This window comes from Salvelinus namaycush, unplaced genomic scaffold, assembly GCF_016432855.1.
Source record: "Salvelinus namaycush isolate Seneca unplaced genomic scaffold, SaNama_1.0 Scaffold18, whole genome shotgun sequence".
NCBI lineage: Eukaryota > Metazoa > Chordata > Actinopteri > Salmoniformes > Salmonidae > Salvelinus > Salvelinus namaycush.
The window spans coordinates 760608-766607 of NW_024058563.1; positions in this window are offsets into that span (position 1 = coordinate 760608).

The following is a 6000-nucleotide window of genomic DNA, read 5'->3' on the forward strand; positions in this document are numbered from 1 at the left end:
ATAGATATGATGTGGACTGTTTACTCAATACAATCTAAATCTGATACCTCACTGTCATTATAGATATGGTGTGGACTGTTTACTCAATACAATCTAAATCTGATACCTCACTGTCTGTCTTTTGACTGATACTGCTTTTTAAACTGGTCTGGTCAGTCTTCTCAAATATTTGTAATACACATTTTTCTCTCTACAAGCAATACTTTGATAATTTGTCATTTCAAATAATGAAACATCCATTTATGAATAGATATGGCAGGTTTCAGGACACTGATGTATCTAAATAGGTTGAAAAAATATACTGCCACTATTTTCACCACCAAAGAATAGCAGTGTGATTTTAATATGATTTGACTCTTTGCAGGCTGTCAGGCTGTCTAGTCACAGAGGAAGGCTGTGCTTCTCTGGTCTCAGCTCTGAGGTCAAACCCCTCACACCTGAGAGAGCTGGACCTGAGTAACAATGACCTGAAGGATTCAGGAGTGAAGCTGCTCTCTGCTGGACTGGGGAATCCCCACTGTAAACTGGAGACTCTGAGGTCAGTATTCCTGTAGTTGGTCAACAAGTATTTGTATTGTATTGTATTTATTATAGATCCCCATTAGTTCCTGCCAAAGCAGCAGCTACTCTTCTGGGGTCCAGCAAAATTAAGGCAGTTCATAGACTTTTAAAACATTACAATACATTCACAGACTTCACAACACACTGTGTGCCCTCAGGCCCCTACCACATATCTACAGTACTAAATCCATGTTTATCGTGTGTGTGTGTGTGTGTGTGTGTGTGTGTGTGTGTGTGTGTGTGTGTGTGTGTGTGTGTGTGTGTGTGTGTGTGTGTGTGTGTGTGTGTGTGTGTGTGTGTGTGTGTGTGTGTGTGTGTGTGTGTGTGTGTGTGTGCCAATGTGTGTATCTTTACAGGCCCCTCTGTTCCATAAGGTGTTTTTATCTGTTTTTTAAATCTAATTTTCAGTTACTTGATGTGGAATAGAGTTCCATGTAGTCATGGCTCTATGTAGTACTGTGGAATAGAGTTCCATGTAGTCATGGCTCTATGTAGTACTGTGGAATAGAGTTCCATGTAGTCATGGCTCTATTTAGTACTGTGGAATAGAGTTCCATGTAGTCATGGCTCTATGTAGTACTGTGGAATAGAGTTTCATGTAGTCATGGCTCTATGTAGTACTGTGGAATAGAGTTCCAGGTAGTCATGGCTCTATGTAGTACTGTGGAATAGAGTTCCATGTAGTCATGGCTCTATGTAGTACTGTGGAATAGAGTTCCATGTAGTCATGGCTCTATGTAGTACTGTGGAATAGAGTTCCATGTAGTCATGGCTCTATGTAGTACTGTGGAATATAGTTCCATGTAGTCATGGCTCTATGTAGTACTGTGGAATAGAGTTCCATGTAGTCATGGCTCTATGTAGTACTGTGTGCCTCCCATAGTCTGTTCTGGACTTGGGGACTGTGAAGAGACCTCTTGTGTCATGTCTTGTGGGGTATACATGGGTGTCTGAGCTGTGAGCTAGTTGTTTAAAAAGACAGCACGGTACATTCAGAATGTCAGCACATTTTACAAATACTGGTAGTGATGAAGTCAATCTCTCCTCCACTTTCAGCCAGGAGAGATTGAGATGCATATTATTAATATTAGCTCTCTGTGTCCATCCAAGGGCCAACCGTGCTGCCCTGTTCTGAGCCAATTGCAACTTTCCTAAATCCTTTTTTGTGGCACCTGACCACACGACTGAACAGTAGTCAAGATGCGATAAAACTGGGGCCTGTAGGACCTGCCTTGTTGATAGTGTTGTTAAGAAGGTAGAAACTAGAGCCTGTAGGACCTGCCTTGTTGATGGTGCTGTTAAGAAGGTAGAAACTAGGGCCTGTAGGACCTGCCTTGTTGATAGTGTTGTTAAGAAGGTAGAAACTAGAGCCTGTAGGACCTGCCTTGTTGATAGTGTTGTTAAGAAGGTAGAAACTAGGGCCTGTAGGACCTGCCTTGTTGATAGTGTTGTTGAGAAGGTAGAATCTAGGGCCTGTAGGACCTGCCTTGTTGATAGTGTTGTTAAGAAGGAAGAAACTAGGGCCTGTAGGACCTGCCTTGTTGATAGTGTTGTTAAGAAGGTAGAAACTAGGGCCTGTAGGACCTGCCTTGTTGATAGTGTTGTTAAAAAGGTAGAAACTAGGGCCTGTAGGACCTGCCTTGTTGATAGTGTTGTTAAGAAGGTAGAAACTAGGGCCTGTAGGACCTGCCTGGTTGATAGTGTTGTTAAGAAGATAGAAACTAGGGCCTGTAGGACCTGCCTTGTTGATAGTGTTGTTAAGAAGGTAGAAACTAGGGCCTGTAGGACCTGCCTTGTTGATAGTGTTGTTAAGAAGGTAGAAACTAGGGCCTGTAGGACCTGCCTTGTTGATAGTGTTGTTAAGAAGGTAGAAACTAGGGCTTGTAGGACCTGCCTTGTTGATAGTGTTGTTAAGAAGGTAGAAACTAGGGCCTGTAGGACCTGCCTTGTTGATAGTGTTGTTAAGAAGGTAGAAACTAGGGCCTGTAGGACCTGCCTTGTTGATAGTGTTGTTAAGAAGGTAGAAACTAGGGCCTGTAGGACCTGCCTTGTTGATAGTGTTGTTAAGAAGGTAGAAACTAGGGCCTGTAGGACCTGCCTTGTTGATAGTGTTGTTAAGAAGGTAGAAACTAGGGCCTGTAGGACCTGCCTTGTTGATAGTGTTGTTAAGAAGGCAGAGCAGTGCTTTATTATGGACAGTCTTCTCCCCATCTTAGCTACTATTGTTTCAATATGTTTTGATCATGACAGTTTACAATCCAGGGTTACTTCAAGCAGTTTAGTCATCTCAACTTGCTAAATTTCCACATGATTTATTACAATATTTATTTGAGGTTTAAGTTTTAGTGAGTGATTTGTCCCAAATACAATGTTTTTAGTTTTATAAATATTTAGGGCTAACTTATTCCTTGCCACCCACTCTGAAACTAACTGCAGCTCTTTGTTAATTGTGGAGGAGCGGCTTGTAATGTCTGGGGGGAATAAGTGGAATGGTATCAAACACGTGGTTACCAAGTGTTCCATTTCATTCACTCTGTTCCAGACATTATGAGAGGTTAAGTGTTGCAGTCATTTCAGTCGCTGACGTGTTGAGTCATCCACATACATAGACACACTGGCCTTACTGAAAGTGGCATGTCGTTAGTAAAAATGTAAAAGGTTAGCATGTTTTGTTGTAGCCTCTGTTATTGGTAATGGTGAGAGGTTAGCTTGTTTTGTTGTAGTCTCTGTTATTGGTAATGGTGAGAGGTTAGCATGTTTTGTTGTAGCCTCTGTTATTGGTAATGGTGAGAGGTTAGCATGTTTTGTTGTAGCCTCTGTTATTTGTAATGGTGAGAGGTTAGCATGTTTTGTTGTAGTCTCTGTTATTGGTAATGGTGAGAGGTTAGTATGTTTTGTTGTAGCCTCTGTTATTTGTACTGGTGAGAGGTTAGCAGGTTTTGTTGTAGTCTCTGTTATTGGTAATGGTGAGAGGTTAGCATGTTTTGTTGTATCCTCTGTTATTGGTAATGGTGAGAGGTTAGCATGTTTTGTTGTCGCCTCTGTTATTGGTAATGGTGAGAGGTTAGCATGTTTTGTTGTCGCTTTTATTATTGGTAATGGTGAGAGGTTAGCATGTTTTGTTGTAGTCTCTGTTATTGGTAATGGTGAGAGGTTAGCATGTTTTGTTGTCGCCTCTGTTATCGGTAATGGTGAGAGGTTAGTATGTTTTGTTGTAGTCTCTGTTATCGGTAATGGTGAGAGGGTAGCATGTTTTGTTGTAGTCTCTGTTATTGGTAATGGTGAGAGGTAACATGTTTTGTTGTAGCCTCTGTTATTGGTAATGGTGAGAGGTTAGCATGTTTTGTTGTAGCCTCTGTTATTGGTAATGGTGAAAGGTTAGCATGTTTTGTTGTATCCTCTGTTATTGGTAATGGTGAGAGGTTAGCATGTTTTGTTGTCGCCTCTGTTATTGGTAATGGTGAGAGGTTAGCATGTTTTGTTGTCGCCTCTGTTATTGGTAATGGTGAGAGGTTAGTATGTTTTGTTGTAGTCTCTGTTATCGGTAATGGTGAGAGGTTAGCATGTTTTGTTGTAGTCTCTGTTATCGGTAATGGTGAGAGGTTAGCATGTTTTGTTGTAGCCTCTGTTATTGGTAATGGTGAGAGGTTAGCATGTTTTGTTGTTGTCTCTGTTATCGGTAATGGTGAGAGGTCAGCATGTTTTGTTGTAGCCTCTGTTATTGGTAATGGTGAGAGGTTAGCATGATTTGTTGTAGCCTCTGTTATTGGTAATGGTGAGAGGTTAGCATGTTTTGTTGTAGCCTCTGTTATTGGTAATGGTGAGAGGTTAGCTTGTTTTGTTGTAGTCTCTGTTATTGGTAATGGTGAGAGGTTAGCATGTTTTGTTGTAGCCTCTGTTATTGGTAATGGTGAGAGGTTAGCATGTTTTGTTGTAGCCTCTGTTATTGGTAATGGTGAGAGGTTAGCATGTTTTTGTTGTAGCCTCTGTTATTGGTAATGGTGAGAGGTTAGCATGTTTTGTTGTAGCCTCTGTTATTGGTAATGGAGAGAGGTTAGCATGTTTTGTTGTAGTCTCTGTTTTTGGTAATGGAGACTTTCTCACTCATTATTATTCATGATTCATTCATGATCTTTCTCAATCATGGCAGTCACATGCGTGATGCAGTCATTGTGTTCAAAGAATATGGGACCAAATACTAAACTATTGACTACTTTAATACACTATTAGTGAATTGGTCAGAATACTTCAAATAAAAGGTGATACCCTCAAAGAATAGCAGTGTGGTTTAAGGCACAAGGCGAGACCCAGATGGCACAGGAGGCAGAATGGATAAAGTCTTTGATATTTATTAATATACTAAAAGGGGTAGGCAAGAGAATGGTCGTGGACAGGCAAAAGGTCATAACCAGATCAGAGTCCAGGATGTACAGTGTGGCAGGCAGATTCGAGGTCAGGACAGGCAGAATGGTCAGGCAGGCTAGAGGTCAGGACAGGCAGAATGGTCAGGCAGGCTAGAGGTCAGGACAGGCAGAATGGTCAGGACAGGCAGAATGGTCAGGCAGGCTCGAGGTCAGGACAGGCAGAATGGTCAGGCAGACTAGAGGTCAGGACAGGCAGAATGGTCAGGCAGGCTAGAGGTCAGGACAGGCAGAATGGTCAGGCAGGCTAGAGGTCAGGACAGGCAGAATGGTCAGGCAGGCTAGAGGTCAGGACAGGCAGAATGGTCAGGCAGGCTAGAGGTCAGGACAGGCAGAATGGTCAGGCAGGCTAGAGGTCAGGACAGGCAGAATGGTCAGGCAGGCTAGAGGTCAGGACAGGCAGAATGGTCAGGCAGGCTAGAGGTCAGGACAGGCAGAATGGTCAGGCAGGCTAGAGGTCAGGACAGGCAGAATGGTCAGGCAGGCTAGAGGTCAGGACAGGCAGAATGGTCAGGCAGGCTAGAGGTCAGGAGAGGCAGAATAGTCAGGCAGGCGGGTACAGAGTCCAGAAAACAGGCAAGGGACAAAAACCGGGAGGACTATCAAAAAAGAGTAGAAGCAGGAGTAGCTGGTTGACTTGATGAACATACAAGACGAACTGGTACAGAGAAACAGGAATCACAGGGATATATACACCAGGGAAACACAGGGATATATACACCAGGGAAACACAGGGATATATACACCAGGGAAACACAGGGATATATACACCAGGGAAACACAGGGATATAAACACCAGGGAAACACAGGGATATATACACCAGGGAAACACAGGGATATATACACCAGGGAAACACAGGGATATATACACCAGGGAAACACAGGGATATATACACCAGGGAAACACAGGGATATATACACGGGGATATATACACAGGAAACACAGGGATGGATATATACATCAGGGATATTTACACCGGGGAAACACAGGGATATATACACCAGGGAAAAACAGGAA